The sequence below is a fragment of the Lipophrys pholis genome, assembly GCF_963383615.2.
Source record: "Lipophrys pholis genome assembly, chromosome: 3".
In the NCBI taxonomy this organism is placed as follows: domain Eukaryota; kingdom Metazoa; phylum Chordata; class Actinopteri; order Blenniiformes; family Blenniidae; genus Lipophrys; species Lipophrys pholis.
This window is the reverse complement of record NC_137627.1, coordinates 7,006,418-7,030,524: the sequence shown is the minus strand read 5'-3', so window position 1 is coordinate 7,030,524 and position 24,107 is coordinate 7,006,418. Positions and strand designations below refer to the sequence as shown.

The 24,107-nt window shown below is 42.7% G+C and overlaps 1 protein-coding gene across 1 annotated transcript in view; it reads right to left on the bottom strand.

Moving 5' to 3' along the window:
- The window catches only part of numbl (NUMB like endocytic adaptor protein), a 61,903-nt gene that overhangs the window by 30,916 nt on the left and 6,880 nt on the right, over positions 1–24,107 (bottom strand). The gene's annotated exons all lie outside the window — the stretch shown is intronic.

The following is a 24,107-nucleotide window of genomic DNA, read 5'->3' as shown; positions in this document are numbered from 1 at the left end:
GCGAGAGCTGGAGCTGGAGCCCCGGGGACAGACACTGGAAGGTGGAACCGGAGGGAACGAGGCCAGGCTGTGGAGGATGTGGTTACCCTGAGAACTCTGACTCATTCAGGTTGTGTGTGTGCCCATCGGTGCTAATGCACCAGGGGAACGCCGTGCTCTCCCAGGACTGGATGTTAAAGGGAAACCCACAGATATGCAGCAGACAGACCTGCCAGGATGAAATCTTATGGTATAATGCTAAAGTGTGTATGCCTCACTGAATCAAACTGCATCATGATTTAGGTATTGAAGTTCATTTTCCCCAAAAAATAAAAAAAAAAGAAGTTCATTTTCCAGATCGTCTATATCAGTGGTTCTCTCTGGCTTCAGGACCAAATGTCATCCCGCAATGAGAAGCCATACCTTCAATTAGACTGAATTAAAATAAGTGGCAATTTGAACCTGTGATTCTGGAATAGAATCAAATACAAGTGCATGCAACAAAAATTAAATATGTTTAATGAAATATCCTGCAAATGGCACCGTAGAGAGAGAAATGTTCCCTTTTGTGGTCAATTAGCTGCAACTAAAACACTTTACTTCAGCAATGTCAGCCTTTTTTAACAGACGAAACTGAGATTTCATGCAGCAATAAGAAAGAAAATGGATCTTTCCTGAGATGTTTTAGAGTGTAGGTCTACATGCCACTTCAATTTTGATGCGTTAAAATCTTCAAGTGTCAAAACCTCACTGCACACAACAAACATTGCCCAATAAAATCCATATTTCAGATTCTGTTGTACCTGTGTTTCACCATGCTGGATTTGCATTTGTAAACAAGTTTACCCTCTAAACTTACCATCTACCTGCTGTTAAGGAATGTGAATGGACAATTAAGACTTTTTCTTTTTTTTTTTTGATGGGAAAACATTTGCCATTTTCTCCTCAATGTGGAGACGAGGTGTCCAAGCAAGAACTGGCCTGCGCAATAATTCATTCCCCCCCCCATTACAGTCACAGTAAATCACATTTTTCAGTTTCAAAAGGTTTGTAGGTCACGCTGGGAAGCCCCGATTTATACTCTATGTCAGTCAAGCGATATATACAAAGCTGTATATCACGTTCGGTGCAGCCGCCGAATCACACTGGTTCACCCAGACTGCCATTATCACAATGCATCGCATGGCTAATCAAATAATAAAATACGCACATCAAAAATAGACATTTTCCACCGTGGTGAAAGAGTTATAAAGTGGTTGATTTACTATAAAAGTAGGGGTGTACAACGTATTTAAGTTCAGGGGCCACATACTTTACAGCCCAATCTCATGTTGAGTGGGCTGGACCAATAAAACAGTGGCACAATAACTTTTAAATTGAAACTTTTCTTTGTTGGGGCTGAGATTATATGTGTTGAAAATGTCTATACTTTCACAAAACAACTTACAACAATCTCAACGTGAAGCCAGTTTTAATGACAATCTTCTGCTGCAAAATACGGTGAAATATCCCCAAAACAACACAATAGCTATAAACAACTAGTTAAACATTCAACAACTGAAAAGTGTGTTTGTTGAACCTCAAATCTCTTTCACGGGGTAAATTAGTTTATTGGGTTGAAGGTTTTCCATTGATTAAGGACAGACTCATTTGGTTGTCAGAGTTAAGATGGAAACTGACACATGATGAAAAAGGAAGGACGTCTCAACTAGAGATATGGATACAGGAATAAAATCACGTAATTATGTTTTAGGGTTAGATGGCGAGTTGTGCCACAAGAAAAGATGTTGTCACTGATTGTCATCTATGTCCTGATTCAAAATACACATTTAATGTTTTCTCATGAAAGCAAGACCAATTAAACAACTTTATATTACAGGAGATGAGGGGACTGCAGCTGTGTGCAAAGCTCCAGCTAGGTAGAGCATAAAATAAGCTTAAGTTTTGAAAGACTAACAAAAAAATACCCTGGGGTTTGGAAAAGGAATCACACTGCAGGACTGCTAATGCTGGGTAACAGGGCAAAGAAAGCTGATCACAATGAACCTTCTCTGGAATTGAGAGTGGCATTTAAATTAGAATAACAGATTTAACAAAGGATAAAACTATGCAGTAACTCTTGACTGAATAATATGGGGAATATTTCAGAATTTATCAGATAAGTCTACAGATTCACGGATCTGTTTCTCGGTCAGAAATTATATTCTGTGAAACAACACAACCTGAACATTTGAGCACGTTGCCACTTCCAGTCACATTGATTTAACTATTTCAGGTACAGATGTGAACGCACCAGAGAGTCAAGCACTTTTTTTTTCTTCTTTAAGTCCACTGGAAAATGTGTTTTCTTCCACAGTAGTTACTTGCATGAGGTAATAAGAGGCCTCCACCACCGTCGCCACAATTCTAGCAGTAGTTTCCATTCAGTCACTCGCTCATTCATCTCATCTGTCGTAGAAATCTTTATGCAAAGCAGGGTTGTTATGGGCCGATACCAGCTGAACGTGTTCTCGAGGACCAAATGTCGCGGCAAACACGGCGAGGCCGAAATCCCCGCACATACACTTAAAGGTGATCCGCCTAAACACGCCTGTTATTGGATCATAGGAAGATGCTGGACTTCACGTGCAGAACTGAACCGGGATTATCTCACTGTGAGGCGAGCGCAAACCACGACGCCTTGCTCTTTCCACACAACTCAAATAAAACGTAGGATTTGATCCGGTTGCCGGTAAAATAAAATGTGACCTGCGGTTGAATCTGGGTGCCTCGGGTCAAACGGAGAAGCTGAGATAGTTGGTGTTTCCACGTTATCTCTTTGACTTCTCGCACGCTCTCTGGCTTCCGTGATGCCAGTTCATCCCATAAGCTGTTTACCCTCCAACACCCCGGAGCCAGACCTCAACCGTGGATGAAACCAGGAGGGATCAAAACGTCCTTGTTGTGCTCCAGCGTTGTTCACGTGTTGGTTCCAAGCGCAGCGCTCGCGGCACTTTTTTAACACAGTCAACACTGTATTGCCTCATGCTTATTGTCAGTTGTTTTCATGAGACAGCCTGCTGGGAGGAGAAAGACCATAACCCTGACAGGACCAACATCATTGTGATACCAGTGTCCTCACGAGCTCCCGTGGGGAAACGTGTCTCGGCGTTCATCGTGTTAGAAGAGAACACAAAATACATTCGTACAAACCCCCGTGCAAATAATACCAACGTCTGTACAACACCCTAAACAATCTGATCTAATCCAGACATCCCAAAGAATCACAAACACAGGCATCAAAGGCTCTGACGACAACAGAAACGCACAACTGCTGCAGCTTTAATAGATTATACCTCATGGATTTAAGCAACAAGTAACACCAACAAAAATATTTTTATATGAGGTTTGCGCAGGAGAGAAAAGATGTAAAACAAAAGCCATTATATCTGTTGAAGGCAAGCATTACCATCTCAAAATTACCATCAAATCCCTTAATATCTGTTGACATTATCAGTCCACACATATTAACATTTTGCAATGACTTTCGAGGAACATGAAAATGGAAATAGAGATCATTTATTGAGATAATACTATGGAAAACACACATATCTAAGACAAATAGACTTTGCACAAAGAAACACAAATCAACTGCACAAGTCGACCTTTCTATGATCGGGCAGGAGAGATCAGTATATATTCAGTACACAGTAAAATGGATATATTGTAGGATTTCAGAGCAAATTTGACATTTTCTAAAATGTTTCTTGAGATGCAGTATTTAGATAAATGGCTCACATGTGAGCTCAGTGACATTAACGTCTGACCGCCTCTGTGGGATCTTTGTGTTAAGAGTATGTGCAACATCTGTAAAGTACTCAGGAGATATTTCAACGATGAATGCGAGACAGGTGGATGGACATAATTTAAAGAAGATCCAGCAGCATTCAGCCTCCAGTCTACAGCTGCTGTTGTTGTACAGACAGTAAAAATCCCACGGCCTCCTGTTAGACCCCCCCCCCTAAAAAAAAAAATAAGCCCTCCAAAAACACTTGTACAGCTGTAGACCTGCATGGAGGAGAAATGCAGCACAGAAATGTAAAACACCAAAATACCTTTGCAAAAAAACTAACTGAAATACAGAAACCACACGGTCACTAATTCTGTCCTTTCCTGCAGCTGTTGTTATTGTCGGAAAGCCACTCTAGCACTTCCCGCTTGTGCATTTTGCTTGTGTAGGACGAGGTGGGTTCGGTTAATCTAATAATTGAGGCCAAAGTCTTTGCTGCTCTACTTCTGTGACTAACCTGCAAGCTTTAGCATTAACCAACACTGCGGTTCGTGACTCTGGTCCCTCACAACGTGTTCAAGCTCGCAGGTAGGTTTATAAACCTGCATGCTCTATTATCATTTTATTTTCCCCTAATGAAATGAATGATTTTTTTTTTTTTCTTTACAGAATTGCCAGAATCATTTTCCCAACATATGGTTCATGGACTGCCGTCATTTGGAGAATTTTTTTTTTTAAATCTAACATAAAGACATTTTTCTTAACATATTACTTTAACTGAAATAGTCCAATACACTTGGTTGACATCCTTACATCCACATCTCATTAAATCATTGTGTAATAATGTGTGATATCAAGTTGACTTCATCTGTCTCGTGATTCTCTGAACATTTTATTATTTGTCACACTGAACAGTATTTGCATGGTTTTTATTACGGTCTCTCTGGTGGATCAGGGTAAAAGAAACACCTGAGCAATAAAGGCAAGATTCAATATTTGCTCTATATTCTATAGACCATTTGGTTCAAACACGATTAAGATGTCCCCTTCTTCCTCCTCCTCCTCTCTATGCATATCACTCTGGAGGAGTGATATGCATAGAGGAAGAGAGGAGGAGGGCTGCAAGAAAGAAAAAAGGATCTAAAAATAAGAGGATGGAGTGAAAGACAAAGAGGAGAGACACATTAAATAATAACAGGAAGGTACAGAAGACGTTATCTCTCCGGTGCTGAACAGTATCATAACTCTTTAACGAGTCTGTATCTGTGCATCTGCTTGTGTATATCTGTCTGTGGTGCGGTCAATAACATAAGCCTATTAAAACTGCCGCGTGTGTTATGAAACGCGATGATCTCAAACAGGTGGTAAGAGACACTCCAGCACGAGTTACCAGTGAGCGTTCTCCACCAGTTCCAGCCTAAACATGGAAAAAAAAAATGGAATTGAGCTGTCGGCATGTGTGGTTTTGTGTGTGTGTGTGTGTGTGTGTGTGTGTGTGTGTGTGTGTGTGTGTGTGTGTCTGTAATTGTGTCAAATCTGAGACTCTGTGGTTTTACAACTGCCACAGCTCAGTGACTCTGTAACAGCTTGTTGTTTTAACCAACACTGACTGTGAATTATTCTTTCTCCGACACACACACACACACACACACACACACACACACACACACACACACACACGGAGCGACAAATTCTCAATAATCGACCTCCGTCAGTAAATATGAAACGCTTGTGCTCAACAGAAGCACAATCCTGTCTGTACTAAGCAATACCATACTTACTGTAACCTCAACTGGAATATGGAGTTAACTATTCCCAGTCAAAAGTTTTAGTACGCCTCACTTTTTCCAGTTTTTAAAAAAATAAAAAATAAAAAATCAATCACAGAATCAATTTATAAACCAAAATGCATTCTAAAGTTTTGAGTCATCAATGGAACCAGATATAACAGCTGAACACACTCTTGGTGTTCTTTCTACAATGGAAATCAAATCTGGTTCTGTTGTGACTTTGGGCCTGCCGGGCCTGTTTCTGCCAGTTTTTTTCTAACTGCCTTTTGATGGTGAAGGAAACTGGACTCACTTTGGATATTCTCTGTAGGAAAGACCTACATTTTTAATTCTTATGATGGTGCGTATCTCTTCCATTGTTAATTGCCATTTTCTCACCATTTCTACAGCAACACACTACTTTCCGCAGTACAATGCTGTTGCTGAGGTCCATGATTCCGAGGTGGTTGTTTCTAATATCCAAGCTGCCCTGTACATACATCGAAGTGTGTGTGTGTGTGTGTGCGTGCGTGCGTGCGTGCGTGCGTGCGTGCGTGCGTGCGTGCGTGCGTGCGTGCGTGTGTGTGTGTGTGTGTGTGATATATCATGTAAAGCATGTTTTGAATACTCAAGCAGCAAAATGCGTGATTAAAGTGCAGATTGACTCCTGTGGCAGGAATGCAATATATCAGATTATCATTATATTGTTAATGTTAATTGTTAACTTATTTATAACTTTTCTTTCCTATATATGTCCTAACATGTCTGCATATTTACAGTTTAAAAATGCAGTTTCCTCTCCCTTCTTTATAGTGACTATTTCATAACCTATTTTTTTTTTTCCAATCAACACTGACACAGATAATAAAGCATTGTCATCCAGAAGAAAAATGGGTGTAACTTCAGCTGAATGTAACGAGTGAATCAGTCATCAGACCGACCCACACAGTGCTGACAGCTCAGCTGATGTGTCACAGCAACACAACACGCCTCGTCCACTGTATACTGTAAAGAAACAGATGGGATGGGCAATCTTGAAATGGATTTACTCTACATGTCTTCCTGGAAGATCTTCGCTACTGTACCTCAGTCTTATGTCATGTCATCGCCTCAGAGACTTTCGGCAAAACAAACACAAATCTTCCAATCATCTGCTGAGAAATAATGCTGACAACATTTTTGATTATCCAATCAGCTCTGTCAGGGAATTTGCCAACGTCCCATATTACTTCCCATCAGAATCTGTAAAACTGCATCCTGACTGAAAGGACTTGTCTGACAGTGAGGCGTGACGGCCAAATCCACTGCCTTATCCCACCAGGCTGCTCCATCGATTTCACCCTCTGGTCAATAGCACTCTCTTTTTCTTCTCTCCCTCCCTCCCCTAATCCATCGCCCCGCTCCTCAATGACTCTCCATCATCGTATGTCTCCATTATCCGGGACTTATCTTTCTCCACAGACCAACGCAAAGCCCGTAGTTACACACAAAGCCTCATTGACCAGCTCTAAAATGATGGAGGGGTGTGTGAGCGCGCCTTCAAGTGGCTTCGGACACACACTCACACAGATAGATAGTAGGCGCTTGCTGTATTTTGCAGTGTGTGTGTGTGTGTGTGTGTGTGTGTGTGTGTGTGTGTCCCAATAAACATGGCCCCCAAACTCCGTCACACACCGATAGACCCACTTACACGTAAGGACCACGTGAAAACCTTGCTGCTGCTGCATGGCAACCAGATCCCATAGCAACCAATAGTATGTTGTTGTTTTCTTTTTTCTTTTGTGGGCTGAAGAGTGAGAGGAAAGGACGGGGGGTGGCAGGGGGCGATAGGGTGACAGACATTTGGGAGGAAAAACCCCGGAAAAAGAACAAAAATAGAAAAAGAGAGGAAGTGGGGGAGAGAGGGAGAGAGGGAGAAGCAACAGGAACACACAAACACACACACACAAGGACACACACTTCTTTCACTGCGCTGGGATCAGATGAGGGTGAGGAGAGAGGGACAGACAGTGACAACATTGTGGGTGAAAGGAGGCCTCATTCCTCACTGGTCATCACAACAACGTCAGAGTAGAGATGGAGGAAGAGACAGAAACAGGAAGATGAAAACGATAGAACATGTGCGCTGCGTAACATCGTTATTCGGCTGTAATACATGTGATCACAGCCCACCGGGTTGCATTTACAGGGTATCTGTATCATCTATAACACCGCACAGAGTCAATAGTACAATCACATTTATAATTATATGAAAGTGAGTCAAACTGTTCACATTCCTTACTTATTACATAATATATTAACAGCACAATCATAACGCAGTATAATACATTTATCAAAGTTTAGAAAACAGATCCATGACCATATAAGTTAAGAAAGAGTTATAGGAGGTGTATATAATGTGTTACAAGCATCATTCACAATGTCGTGTATCATAGTGAGTGTTATAAGGAGAAATATCATGTCCTGGGTTGTACGCCATCTCATATATCTCCTATTTTTCTTGAAGGAGATAATTTACCTTATAATTATTGAATCGGGCTGAAATGGCTTCTTGATTTGTGCAAATCAACAGGTAAGATCGTTTGAGGTGGTGGTGTTTTTCATGACACAATGATTGTAAAACAAAACATCATAATACACATTGTGAGTACACATTGTGTTACAGATGTTTATTGGATCATGTAATAGAAGATCTGACACTTTAAGCTAAAAATATATGTAAAAAAGGACGTTTTCATGAAGTTACTGCTGATATTTTTTGTCAAATGTTCTTTTCAGAGAAAGTGTGAATATTTGTAGTTTAAAATGTCACAATTCATTTTTACGGAAATTCAAGTTCCAGATGAAAGTTTTTAGTTTTTTTATTTTTTGAGGAGAGGAGAGGAGAGGAGAGGAGAGGAGAGGAGAGGAGAGGAGAGGAGAGGAGAGGAGAGGAGAGGAGAGGAGCTGGCTCTTGCTTGCCTGTGTAACAGCGCCCCTGCTGGTCAATCATGGTATTTCTGCCAAGGCAACAGCTCAACTCCCTCCCCCCCTTCATTTTGTTTGTTTTTTAATTATCCGGGTCACTTTCTCCTGACCTCTCACCTCCGGCCTTGTGTCCACATGGGACAACTTTAATAGCTGATGTTCAGAATCCAGTTTGCTGATAATTACATGAATGAATGCCCCTTAATACAAACACAACATGACTCAACCTTCTCAACGTTATCGTCACGTGAGATCTTCAGATTTCAGGTGCCGACTGTCAGTACAATACATTCATGCATAATGCATGTTTATGCTTGTAGAGCAACGGCATACAAGGCCAGAACTCTAAAATCAATAGGGCTTTTAAAGCTTTTAACGTCGGCCCCGTGGCTCTCTGATGGCCTGTATGACGGGTTTCAGCTGTCTCTGCCCTCCACATTCCTAAACAAGGACCACTCAGACCATGATTGGATCCAAATATGTAATCAAGACAGCGCTTTGTGTTTTAAAAGTTGTTTTGATATCAAAATACATACTTCAAAAGACTTGTGGTGCCGGTTTACATGAAAATCTGCATCAATTATCTGTTTATCCATCTGTCTATCAAACTATTCGCCTGTGTGACATCGACCATCTGTCCTCCTGCCCTCCAATCTGTCCTCAGAGGGTCTCGCCGCATTTTCTGGGCCACAAGGAAGCAGCCGTGCCCTTCTTACTATCTCCTGACATCACAACAATCCTCCACAGCAACATCTGGTGACACAGAAACTTACTATGCAAGGGAGTGGGGAAAAAAATAAAAGTCCTCTGAGGCAGAACCGTTTTTGTTTACAGTAAAGAACAGAGATGCAAGTAGGAATTACAGCCAGACCGTGTTATCATTGTGGCGGGGTTCACAGTGCTTTGGGAGTTTTGGTTTCTGAGGAGAGGCGAGACGGGATGACCTCCACGGGGTGGTCGTGTCTTATCGACCGGCACTAAAAGCTCAGGCAGGGCACACGGAAACACTGGCGGAGGAAAATGTGTTCAGAAATTCAGGCATTGTGGCGGCGCTGCAGCACGCTGCTCTCATGGGCGTCTGAAGGGTCAATACACATCCTGACCCTGGAAAATCTGGACAGACACTCTTGACAGCATTGAAACATTCAATATTCCTCCATGGTTGGAAGTTCATGACTCTGAAGAATTTATGGGCGCTATTGTTTTTTTTATAGATTCAGACTGTATGTCAGTCATGGCACTAAACCACTTAAAATTGTCAGTCACGATAAAATAATGGTGAAATCTTATTTTCTGACTTCTCAAAATAAATTGTATTAGTACTGCTTTCAGTCTCTCTAGGTTTGACTTCCAGTAAATAACTATAAAATAAACAAAACAATACAAATGGCCTTTATCTCCTTAATGAATAGACATGCCCAGCCCAAAACACATCCTGCTTCACAAATTTCATGTGAGGACTTGAAGAGAAGGGGAGAAAAGCAGCACGGAGATGATGTAAATGGGGGGTTAGACACTAGAAAAGAAGACATATGGCAGAGAAACAAAGACAAAGATAAACAAACTGAAGAAGATTGAAGAGCAAAGGAAAGGCAAACAATGGGAAGGGGAAGGGAAAAGAGAAAGGACGGAAAGCAAGAAGGAAAACATGCAGTGGACAACAAGTAGTCTCAGATTTCAGCTGTTTAGGGAACGCACATTCCACAGTATTCATTACTTTCCTGTTATCTGCGCATTATATCTTTATCCCTGTAACAGAAATAAAAACACTGTTGTGTTATTGTCAATTACTGTATTTCGGTTCAGGAAGCGAGTAAAACTACCTGTCGAGGTTCCGATATGAACCACAGTCTGGGTTACAGTTAGTGGGATTCCCATCCTCAGTGTTAATTTCTTCAAATATGAATTTTCACCTCCTGCGATCTCATGTTATATAATTACTGCAGCCACTTGAGGGAGCCTCGAGGCCAACTTGTATAAACAATTAATAAAAGAAAAACAAAGAAACATCTTGTCAACAGTCAGCATGTTGTTGAACTGTGGAGTCAGAGAAAACCCACACACGCACAGGCAGAACATGCAAACTAACATATCAGTGGTCTGATTGAAACCATGACAAAACAATGATGGGACACTGACGATGCAGATTCGGCGCAGCTCAGATGAGATGAGGACTCTCACACAGAGAATAGGCCAAAGAGAATCCGAAGACAAGCGGACTTGTGTTTCAGGTCCGTTGTTGGAAAGCAGACACTCAACAATGGTTCCTCTAATGCAAAGAGAAGAAACAAAGGTTTTTAGAGCCCATTTGGTCACTTTTTTCCTCCGGACTAACAAGTTGCATTCAACAGTTGTGGAGGCTTGAGGCGAGATTCTCTCTTTCTCCTTAAACTTTACATGAGAGCAAAACTGAGCCCCATCAAAAGCGAAGGGAAGCCAACTCAATAGGCATCATGCCCCTCGAAAAGCGTGGCGAGACAAAGGAGAGGAATTCTTTTAGAAACTGAGAAGTGTGTGCATGTGTGTGCACCCCCCCCCCCCCCCCTCCCCTCCCCTCCCCTCCAACCCCCACCCTCAGTCACTACAGATTACAGACACGCACCACAGATGGCCAGCGCGTCTCGTCTTTTCACCGCCACCACCGCCGAGAAGAATGGCCAGCGGTGGCCCCTCCTCCTCCACCTCCACTCCTTTTCTCTTTTGTCAGCACGTGTGTCCGTCAAATGGAAGCGTGTGTCTGGGACAATGGCGGCCAGACAAAGAGCCCGCCTACCCCCCACCAGGATGCTGAATAGGGGGGCACGTGGGCCTTGTCATCGAGGGAACAATAGTACTGGGGGAGAGCGAGAGGGCGACAGTGGGTGTGGCAACCGAGCAGCGCCGGTGACGTCCGGCCTGGGTAGCCTGGAGCCCAAATTTGAACTTGAAGGATTCACTTGTTTGATGGCGTACAGGCATAGAGGAAACCCGGCTTTAATTACAATAAACCAAAATCTATGATGTTTTCTATGAGCCACACACATTTTACGAGGCCTTTTTAATTTTATTTACTATTAATCTATAAAATTATCAGTCACTCCCTAATTCAGTCACTGATTTAATCTGCTTCAGCCCATTAACTATACGCAAAGTACGCAGATAGAGGTGTATTAACATAATATATGGATGAGCACCTACTTTTAATCATCGCTTGACAAGATGATCAAATTATGTACGCACGTAAAATCTGTTTGAGATCAGTAATCCATCACGTTCCACTCCCTAATAAAGCGCTGTGGTTGTGTTGCAGCACAACTGAAGTGAGACTGCCTGTTGCCGCTTTCAAAGGAACGTCAACAAAGGTTTTAGACGGACATTTTCCATCACGCACAGTATAATTTTGATGAATTTTCCTCAGTAATTGGTAGTAGCTATCAGGAGGTCATATCAGCGCTGCAATTACTACAGTAGAAGGGCATATTTTCCCATCTTTGGCAGCTTATTATTAACTACACAAATGAATCCTGAAGGGAAGAAGTTGTTCCAGACTTTCATCATAATTTTCCTTATTGATAAGGTTATCATAGCGTGGCCAAAAAATATATACATATTTACCCTGTTGCCAATAAGTGTGTAAACTTTAAACATATTTTGGGTTTCTCAAAAGATTCAAGTAGTGATCTTCTGGATTTGCATCTGTCCTACATGCATGACATTACGACTTGCTGAGTAAGGTTTGTAATATAACTTGTAAATATCAGAATTCCATCATGTGAGCCTGTTACCAGCTGTTATCATTGCTTATGTTTAAGATTATAGCCGCCAACTCTCATAGTGCAGCTTATGAGGATTTTAGTAGGCTGATATTAGTATAGCTGAGTCCAGACACGTATTCCTCATTTAAATCTGTGCTCGATTGAAATGGCCTAAAGTTCACTTGGAGCTATATGTGTGCATTACATAGCCATGCCTTCTTTAATGTATTTCCCTCTATTTATCCCGCAGTCACACTTGAACAACGGTAGTCATTAATTCTAAGACATTAATTCAACCGACCTTCAAATATCAACTTTCAGCGCCATCAAGCTTTCCTCTCTGGTTGGCAGCGCACACAATGCTGGTCTGTAGGTGATGAATCATTACCTGTGAATTATTTACCATCTCGCAAGCATGTTTCAGGCCTCAGCAACCTGACTTCAACGCAGGAAGAAATTAAATAAACGGTGTTCAGCTATGTGGCGTACAATGACACCCAACACCAACATTCATAATTTAGGGCCGAGGAACGGACAACATGCGAGCTGCACAGTATGCTGCCTAAAGTTGCTTTTGATGTGGCTGGAAAAAAAATAAAAAATAAAAAATATGGATTCACCAAACATGGAGAAGTGATTCCTGCAGGGTCCAGGCCCAGCTGGTGGATTCAGACCAGCCTCAGGCTTTTACTCGGCCCAACAGTGGGCCTGCAGATACATCACCACTCCTGGGATACCTTTGATGCAACTTATTGGATTACAGCCTGAGCAAAAGAGAAGTCTGCAGGCGTGTGCGTGTGCATGTGTGTGTGTGTGTGCACTTAAAGACATGCATGCTTGTTTGTAAGGGCAGTTTTTCTCTCATTGTGAAGGAGGTCAGGGTGCATTGTGGCAGGCGAGCAGAGGGGAGAGTTTGGAACAGCTGGGATGAGTCTGCAGGGGGGCTGAGAGGGGGAATTCTGGAGGGGGTGGGGGGTTCGGACAGAAAGAAAAAGAGATGAAGAGGGGCAGGCACGTACATTCGGGCGTGCCGACGGGCAGGCGGGCTGCTGACGGGCTTATTGTAGGCAGCAGCTGGTTGGAGTGGGGGTCTCACCAGCTGTGCCTCCGCTGACCTCTCCTCGCAATTCACCTCCTCTTCCTCCCGACAGAACTCCACCTTCCCACCCCCCCAAAATATAACAGCATCCTCACCCAAATGCAGGCAAGAGCACACACACACACACACACACACACACACACACACACACACACACACACACACACACACACACACACACACACACACACACACACACACACACACACACACACACACACACACACACAAACACACAGAGAGAGCCATCTGTCAGGAGGAGGTGGACAGTTGTCTCTCTGATTGCTCCATAACTGTGTTGAAACAGTCTCAGGAAAGCAACAGCACCACGCCCTGACTGAAAGCCCTGGAGATATGGAACTATTATTAACCAGACGTCTTTCAACAAGCCTCCTCTGACGTCTCACAACCGGAGACAGGTCCCCAGATAGATCACTACGACTCAAAGGGCTGTGACTCATAAGTGATTGTGATGCAACTCAACTCTGCAAGCAAGACGCATGCAGACATTATCATGTCTTCGCCATGTCTCTCTGTCAGAGGGAATAACACAAGCCAAGGTGCTAAGAGTTAGTGCCTCATAATGACAGTTTAATGAATTTCTGACTGCAATTCTTCTAAAAAGTGTGCCGTTATTCCAAAAGTGCTTTTCATATCTCAGATCCATCTCCACATGGGAGAGAGGCTGACTCATGGATATCACCAAGCTCCCTGTTGGCCCCGTCCTTCATGATGATCTGCATCTAGGCTGACAGCAGATCAGCGCCGATCCTCTCTGACTTAAACCCAGAGAAAGAGGAAAGAACATTGCCTGGTCTGACACAGGCAGCATCACGTCAGAAGTGCTTGTTCACAACACGACTAAATCAAGTTCATCCACACTGTAATTGATTCAAGCTCTGTTCTTGTTTTTCACTCTGCCTTGTGTGTGTGTGTGTGTGTGTGTGTGTGTGTGTGTGTGTGTGTGTGTGTGTGTGTGTGTGTGTGTGTGTGTGTGTGTGTGTGTGTGTGTGTGTGTGTGTGTGTGTGTGGCAAGAAAAGAAGACAGAGAGGAGAGAGAGAGAAGAACAAGGCCAAAAGGCATGATTGTTCCAGAGAGAAAAACAACTGAAAATGGGTTCGGTGAGACAAGGAGATGCGTACAAGTCAAAAAGCTAAAGAAGCTGCAGAGGATCTGTCCCGATCATTTATTTCACAATTTTATTCAGAAAAAAAGCTCAGAAAACAAATCAATTCTGCATCTATAGGACACCTGCTGGGATCAGACACAGCCAAGGAAAGATATTCCACTTTTGCCATCAAATACAATTCAGCAATGCTATAGCTCAATGCCTAGATATTCACTTTATAAAAGCTTCCTCTGCATGTCAGTTCATTGAGTCCTGTAATACCAGCCAGACTCTAAACAGTAGGCACAGCAAATCATCATTCTTATAAAATTGCTTTGTGGTAAGTTTTAGTAAAAGATAGTAGTTGCAACAGTTGGAAAGTATTTATGAGGACTTATCAGATATTTAACTAGGGCAACACTCTAAATCCTAATAGCTGTTAACGTCTTTCTATTATAATGAAAAAAAACATTAGGAAGTTCAAAATTTAGGGGGAAGTCAATGTTACTGAGCCATGCAAACACAATGTGTAAGCTCTAAATGAAAGAGGGTTTTAACTTCCGCCTACATGTTTCTCAATGATGAGCGAAGGTTGATCTCGCCATCACTTTTCCCGTAAAATGATTAAATAATCTTCCCCCCCGCCCACTACAATGAGCAGAACAGAAAAGTCCCGAAGCAGCAGAAATAAAACTGTACAGACTTGGCAGGAATGTGTGTTTATGTAGGACACTGTAATAAAAACCTGAGTCAGGAAATAGGTTCTGGTGGCTCTGCAAGCCTTACTATACAGTGACTGTCTGTTGTAGCACCTGGTCGTAACTCTGGGTGTGTGTGCGTGTAGTAATGACGTCACCTATACACACACACACACACACACACACACACACACACACACACACACACACACACACACACACAGGCGCGGGTATGTGTAACTATACGTTTCAATCCATCGACTGCTCAAGTGACTGCATGCAGCCCGGTGCAGACACAGAGACGGTAGAGGCTAACAGGGTTCGATGGCATCTGTCAGTAAGGACGCAGCACTTTTACGGTGTGTAGTGAATCTCTTTTGTGTAACATTTCCATTTAGAGTCAGGACACTTCCAAGAAGAGTTCTGTTTATTGGCAAGCCGGAGCTTCTCCTCTCCTCCGCTCCCCTCTCTCTACCCTGAAGGGTTAGCACTGTGAATATTAGATAGGGACAGATTGCATTAGATAACAAAGACCTACATAGAGCCATGCACAGATCCTCACACACAGGGAGCTCTGTGACTTACTAATACACAGATGGTGAGGAAGTGAAGAGCACCTAACAACTGCTTAATGGCATAAGAACGGTCTATGCGGCAAATTCAGCTAAATAAATATTGAGTTTTGTAATTAGCTGCATGTCGCTGACATTGATGAAGAATTCTTGCCGTTGTTATGTTTTATTGTGTTTGGTCGCACAACATAAACGCAACAGTGCGACAGCAAAATTACAAAACATCTCCACAGTGCAAACTAAACACTGTATATTGGTCTGTTTGTCCTGTGGCGAGGAGGAAGGATCCTGATGGGAGCCCACAGAGCCAAGAAACTGAAACAGAGTCCATTAAAAAAAAAAAAACACACAAACACAAAAGTCCCCCATGAAAACCATCTTCAATAAGGTGCTATTTGTGATGAAGGAAGAGGGACAATGTGATATCTAAATACAAGGTAAGACATTTACTGTTGGTTCAAGAAGGGACTAAACTTTACCCCCACCAGTAAAATGGATTTATACTAATGCAGCAGAGGAATGGATCGCACATGCCGAGTAATCCACACTGTTGTCTAGCATCCAAGCCACGTCCTCCAGCTTCTGTGACAGTGTTTACAGAGTGGAGGTCTCAGGACGGCATCATCACACTGTAACTTCTACCCAGGCTGGTCAAGTCAATGGAGAGATAAAAATCCACCATTCACAAACATCATGCACAGGCTTTGGCAGCACAATTACTTCATATTCCGTATAAATTTACAAGCATTTAGGAAATGGACAGGGAGAGGGAGGCACATATGCCAACATGTGACAGAAACAGACACTTTACCACACAATGATTAAGAAGTAGGACGCAGAGTTGATGTGTAGGTGTTGTGATTTCCAGCAGGCATCACACAACGACACAGACAGCATGCATAAACAGCCGTGCACTCCACAGGCTGTTGAGTTACACAGTTCTGCTTTGTGGGCTGGGGATCTGTCCATCACAACAAGTCTTCAAGGAGGACGAAAGGTAAGTGTAAAGAGGCTTCGCATTAGGTTGTTTTTCTTTTCCATGTCGTCGACCAGCAAGTCTAATAAAAATCATTCTATTTGAGTTTGCCGACAAAATGAGGTGCGTACTTTGACGCCAAAATCCTCACAGGAACTCCAGTTTGATGGAGCAACACCTCAGCTGGAGGACATATCTGTGAGTATATCTTCCATACAGCCGCCGTCCGAGACAGGAAGTCGCAAGAGGTGGCTGCCAGGATGTAAACAAAATCCATGTGAGGAGAGAGAGAGAGAGAGAGAGAGAGAGAGAGAGAGAGAGAGAGAGAGAGAACTTCAAAGCCGGTTTACAGCTGAGAAAAGGGGGGTTAAAGGGGTTAAGATTTTCCTTTCTCTCAGGAATGTGGAGCAAGAGCAATAACACATTCCCTATGTGAAGCGCAGTGAGCATCATAGCATGTAAACACACACAATTGTGTCTTGGTCTGTTCTCTCCACACATATCAAGCGGCCATCTGGTGAACCGGCCGGTTCAGGATGCAACTGAGTCAGACCGTCGTTCAGCCTACCCCCCCCCCCCCCCCCCCCAAGCCATTTCTTTCCATTCTCCTCGCAGCTTCTTAAAATCCCCTCACTCATCCTGCTCGCCTCCTCACAGCCCGTACTGTACTCTCCTGTGCGCTCCATCCTTTGAAAACAAGGAGACAAGGGGGCGATGTTGAGGGGGACGACCCGCGGCTTAAAGAGAATAGCAAATGCAAGCTCACCTCCCCTGACATATTGACTTAACAAAGAGTGAAGTTGAGGGGTACAGGGTGGGAGATAAAGGGAGAAAGGCACCATTAATCACATCATTGTGTTCCCATTACATCAAATCATTGCCACGGTGGCATGGTGTCTCCTTGGCATCTGCACAATATTCCTCTGTGATCCGATGCGAGAGCAGATAAAGCCTGTGGGAGGACAGTCTACCCTTTCTATTGAGCTCCTTGTTAAGGCTTGTTGAGGTGCCTGGAGCCTCACCCATTAAAACACATACCCCAAATAATTAGAGGGGCAGAGAGAAAGATAACACCACGGCTTTATCCCAGATTTCATCATGCCTGTAGAGTCATCTCAGGCAAAGCTGTGAAAGTGATATCAGAGGGATCATAATGTGTGTAATGATATAAAGTCATTTTAGCTTTGAAATGTAATAGAAAATCAATGTTACTGGATGTTGGTTGGTTTCACATCCCAACGGGGGGGTTTGCATGTGGTTGAGAGGAATTTCGTGTAGATAGGAGCCTCCTCGGAAAGTGGTGTCAGTTCGTATTAGATTGTAGCCGGATAACACAAGAATCTGCCGCCAATTAACTGGGATTGCTTTCACTCGCCTGAACCTTGCCGTCTTAGTCTTAGTGAGTGTATTTAGGGAATTTGAAATGTCAGTGAGATTTATCTCTGTGCCAACAGGTGAGATTGTGTTTAAGTGACTTAAATAAGACTAACGAACTCTCAGTTCTCAGTGCATTGTATTCACTCGAAGATGTTTTGGGAAATACACCAAATTCAATCCCTTAGTCATTGGTAGATGAGAAAACACATTCATTCCTATTGCAGCTATTACTTTGGAGACGATGACAAAAAAAAACTAACACCACTGACACCATCAGAACAAGTTATTTAAATATGGCAGATAAAATAACATGCAGGTCGTAGTCGCTTACTGAGATACAGCACGGAGAAGAACTACAGAGCCAACCCAATCTTAAGAACATTTTAAAAGTACTGCCTCCTGACCAGGAACTTCTTTTGGGGTTAAGAAATATATAATATGGAACTAAATTTAGATCCTGGTCCCAGCATTTCAAAGGTGCAAAATTTCTGTAATGGGTCCTGGAACTTGAGGAAAGCCTCTGTGGTCGAAATACTGTATATCGATGCCTATTCTCATTGTCCAGGCTTCTCAGAGCAATTGAATCACGTCAACTAAAATGTCACACTTGTTTGTTATTTTTATCCCACAGATGTTTGATCAGGTTGCGGTTGTTGGGAATGTGGAGGTCAAATCAACAAATTCTTCTCTTTGTTTTGTTGCTTAAACAATTCTCGTGTGGCAGGACACATTGACTGAATGAAAAAAGGTCCAGCACCATCACCTGTTTCCCTGCAGTCTGCAGCAAGGTTTATGTTTTTCCCTGCCAAGGTTATATCCACATGAAGGTCAGAACCCAAAGTTTCTCAAGAAAACATTGTCTACAGTATCACCCTCCCACTTCTGACATCCTCTCTTTCTTTGCGCAGGTTTTCTCACTGCAAGTTCCTCCTCAGGTAAAGGATTCACGTGCACCCAGGCGTCCGCACGAGGTGGAAGACAAGGTGATTCATCGGGCCAAAGCTTTGTGGTTTCGTTCGAGCACTCATGTTTCTATCTGACGTCATAGAAAGGAGTCAGCTTAGATGAACATATTCTCAGTCTTGTTTCATGCAATGCTTTCACGAATTTAAAAAAAAATAAAATAAAATAAAATAATGAGTTAAAGTTGTGATATATAAAACATGTTGTCACTTACAGAACTCCCCTCTCCTCATTAAATGCTCCTACATTTCTTGTGCTATATTTCTTGACACATGCAATCAGTTAAGTAACATGTACATAATGTAATTACTTTTCACCGATGAAAAAAAAAAGCTAAATAGTTCATACTTAAGTGCCATAATGCCATGTAGTGCTGTAAATCACCTGGCAGCTCGCACCGCTCATAGTATGAAGTAATAAATTGAGCGGCAATAGTTTCACATTATGGAATTCATCCAAGTGGAGGAAATGTAAATGGCAAGTTTCAAAGTCATAGTAAATTTTGATTATGCACCGAAAGCCTTTAACTAAAAGTCTGCCGTCCGTCTGTCTCCATATCCAGCCTGCTTTCCCATCCGTCCGCCCGAACAGTCATGAGTGCCTAACACAATACCAGACCGACCAGCTATGCAGACCGGGAAGGCCCTGGCTGGAGTAGCTGGCTGATTTACAGGCATTCTGGGTGGCTGGCTGGCCACAGACAGACCCCCGAGTCCCGACTGGAATCGCTGGGCTCACTGGTTTGACCGGCGACCCGTCTTCCTACAGTGCAGACACAAAGGCAGGTCTGTTCCTCTGGGAGCCAGCAGGCAGCGACCATCACTTCCCCTGACCAAAAGAGGCGGGACAAGATGAAGAAGTGAATGGAAAGGGAGAAGACTGGGAGAGAAAAGAAGTCCGAGGCTGCTTTTTAACAAGCGAGGGCTGCGGGGAAAGGAGAAAACTTACACGAAACGAAGTCCAGAGTAAGAATGTGCAGGTCGGGCCCTGGTTATTAGCTTCATATTGTCCAATCTGCTTGCTGTGTAATAACCTGCAATCAATCAGAAGGCTGCTTTCTATTGCCCTTTTCAAAAAGTATTTGCCTTCCGGCCTCCAAGTAGTCACGACCGGAATAACCCACTATAAATGCTAACATTATACACAATCTCTGCATCATACAGTATATACATGCATGGCTGTTCCTCCTTTTTTCCCCCTCCAAAGTGGGCTTTTGCTTAAGCCGGTCTGGAAAAATGAAAAAAAAAAAAAAAAAAAGACTGCTTCCGCTTTTATCTCACTCTCTCCATCCATCTCTGCAGTACCTACAGTCCCTCCCCACCTTTCTCTTCTTGGCCTGCAGCTTCATCCGTCTGCTTCAGCAAATAGCTGCCGTCGCGTGAGAAGCCGTTTCGAAAGATTTGTATTCCCCACGTCTGTCTGCAGTTTTCCTCTGTTCTGTGCAGTTTGAGAGTTTTGTCTGAATCTCCACTGAGGATGGTTTTCAAAGGCAGCATGATACACTGCAGCTCATCCCACACCAAGTTTAGATGCAACCCCAATAAGAAAAAAGTTGGCACAATGGGGAAGATGTAGACTAAAGGAGAAAGCAAGGATTTGCAGTTTACAAGCCAATATACAGCAGGAACAGATCTACAGAAGTGACAACATAAGGACAATGCTGGATCAATTAGCCACAGAACAGTAATACGTCTTTGCATAAAAGCAGCATTTTAGAGGTAAAATGTACAAAGTTTTACCAATTTCACGCAAAACTCAAATGACAAAGTCTCTATACCAAGTGTCCTTTCAGCCAAACATCAACAGTACCAGACTGTCCTCACAAGAACATGGATGAATAGTTACTGTGACACAGACTTAAAACTCCTTGAATTATGCACAATTTTGGCAAGAACAACACTTAGCTTTATGTTCATAGCATCAACGTACACAAATTGTTGGCTTAGTTGACACTTTTACTCTAAAACATCTATCTTCTCTTGGGTCAGCTCATCACAAGCTCAACTGCAGAGGAGGGCACTCCTGGAAAGTCCTGGAAGGTTTCCACGTGTTGCTGCTTCAAAATACCTGATAATAATAATAACAATAATAATAACAACGACTATTGTTCATGCTTTCTGTAGAAAGGCATTGACAACATGCAGGTTTGTGGTCCTCAAGGACCACGAGGGTCCAACTCTGCTGTAATAATCAGCTTATCAACTACTACTTGTCGTAACTAGTATGTTCACTTAAAACCATGGTTAACATAGCTAACGTATACATTTACTCTAAACATTCAGAGTGGAGTAAGACATTACAGGTGATCTGTGATGTTTCTTGCATCAAGCAATATATAATCAGTTATGTAAAAACACAGGCATTCGTTCTTAGAGAGTGGTCTTCCTAATGTCCTGAACCCATCGCGTCAAGTCTTAAATGTCTGTGGCAATAGCGCTTCAGTTGGCTGAAAAGGTCACGCCAAGGTTGGCGGTCTAATTCTCATCTCACCCTGTATATGTATGGATGTGTGTGTCATGGCAGTATCTTGCATGCTGCGATTGGTGTGCGAGTCTTTACGTGAATGTGACAGCTCACATATAAGCCGTCAAAATGTGCTATACAACAGTCCATTCACCTTTTATATGCAGCCCGAGGGAATCAATCTTTGCGTCCCATCACTATAGTCAACATAATCACTGAAATCTGAAGAATCTGTTTTTATTTTCATACTTATCATCTGCTGCTTCTGAGCCACTTTTATTTCTTATCAGCTTAAACACAAATTTAAACATGGAAAATTGCCTTTAAGACAGCATTGATTTAACAGAAAACATTGCCTTATTATCTTTGTTGGGTTGTCACATCCTCCTGCGGAGTTATGTGTTGTGTTTTTTAATGAGAGTAAGTCCCTTGTGCTTACAGGGATTTACAGTGAAGCTGCAGTGTGCTGTGCTGTGATCTTCCTTTACTTAGAGGTTCGGTGACATGACTTTATCGTGTCAAACACATGACTCTGTTCAAAACCAGTGGTTCCTTTTCAGCCTTCAGGAAGACATGGCACAGAAATCAACAACTTTGCTTGGCTGATCATTCTGATATATTAACTGGGGATTGTAGTGTTTTAGTAGGATTAGCAGACACACACAACACTGAGACCGATGCCAAGATCAGGCATGCATGAAAGCTACTTTACTTTAGCGTCAAAGCCGTACGTGAGGGTTCATTCGTAAACTCATGCATGCTGAAGACGGTAAAATCAGAGCCTTTCATCCATCTTCACCACGTGTATAATTTGGTACATTTCCAGCGAGATTACGGATGCGTAGCATACAGAGTAATACCCCTGATGACCTGTGGCGGTCACTGTTTTGGCAATATACATAGCTCAGGTTCAAACAGCCAAAAGAACAAAGAAGACAACATGGCTGGGAAGAAAAGGGAAACAATGCTACTGTCGAGGAAAGACTGCATGACTGTACATGGTACAAGCAAATCTACGACATAACCTGGCCTGGACACTGGGACACAGAAGCTTCAACTGACTTGTGGCAGCAGTTTATAAATGCATTTGGTAAAAAAGTACAATTGATTCCAACTTTTAGTGCAGATTCTTTGTTGGATAATCCTCTCCTCCTTATTTATGATATCTGCATATATATGCATGATAAGGATTAATATGATCTGTTGTTCATGGGGTCATTTCCATCTCATTCCTCTCTTGCACATGATCATGATGCCAACAGCTGCAACAGTGCTGGGCCACATCTGGTGTCCAGCTGGCCTCCGAAGAATTACAGGCAGATGGATACCATTGAGGGGAGAGTAAAAGGAAAAAAAAAAAAGAAGAGGAGAGGAGAATGTAAGACATGCAAGCTGTGAAGGGTGATTGTGTGATAAGGAAATCTACTTGTGTGTGGAGGTAGTCTGAAGGTCGGGGAACGAAATGAAATGAAATTCTGTGGCGGCTGAGATTCCTATAGGAAAGAGGAGCTGGTGAAAAATGGAACAGGGATGGAGAAGACGGCGGAGAGTAAAAAGAGGACGAGAGATGGAGCGACGGAGGCACAGAGAAAGAGGGAAGACGGAGGTAGTACAGTCATGTGGAGTCAGATGCTACTAATCAGTTGCGTTGCTGTCAGAGCTCCTCGCCATGGCAACCATGAGTCATAGCACCGGTAAACAGAGGGAATGTTTTATAAACCGAAAGGCTCGCTGGTGCTTTACAAGCCCACTGAAACAGGCGGTGAGCCGCAGACATCGCACAGGAAAATAACACGTGCGGCCCACAGGAAGAGTTCGTTTTCACAGGTGGATTTATTTCTGCCATCACCTCCGTCCCGCAGGACCAAAACTATTTCTCTAGTATCAAAACATGCTACCAACATTATGGTCTAGTTTTATTTGGCCTGAGCACAGTCTCTATATGTGATTTTTGCTTTACAGACAAAACACTCCAGTGGATTCTCACAGAACTTTCCATTTGATCTTTGATGACACAGTAATTCAAGAAAACCACCAGTGGAGATGCCAGACCGATCGCCGTGAACTTCCTCTCGAAACAAATCAAGGATTTACAATGCGGCGTGGTTTCAGCATGAAAGTGAATACATCATGCCTATTTCATAATTAGTCAGTGATTAGACTAATTTAAATGTGGCACTACGTGGTTATAAATCATTCAAATCATCTGAATTTCCTGATGTCTCATATCTTTGCAATTCAGTGACACGTTCCTTGTGCAAACAGTACAGATAGGAGAGTTACTGCAGATCATCATTTTTAATTCAGGCAACATTCGCTGAGCACATCAAATATGTAGCTTTGAAATCAGTTCACCAATTTATAGCTTTGTCATTCATATCATCATATTCATGAAGAATATCAGACATCTTTGATTGTCACCTATAGATTTTCTCGATCAAACATGAGGCAGTTTTCTCACATATCCAGGTGTGGAGCAGAAAGGTGTATTTATGTGGCGCTCATTAATCTGGATATTACAGGAAAGTAAGCATTTAGGACATCAAAGTGTGTTTACAGGTCTTTGGGAGTACTACTGAAAATAATACGCTTTTTTGTTGCACAAGAGGGAGCTCCACTTTTAGTCTGATAA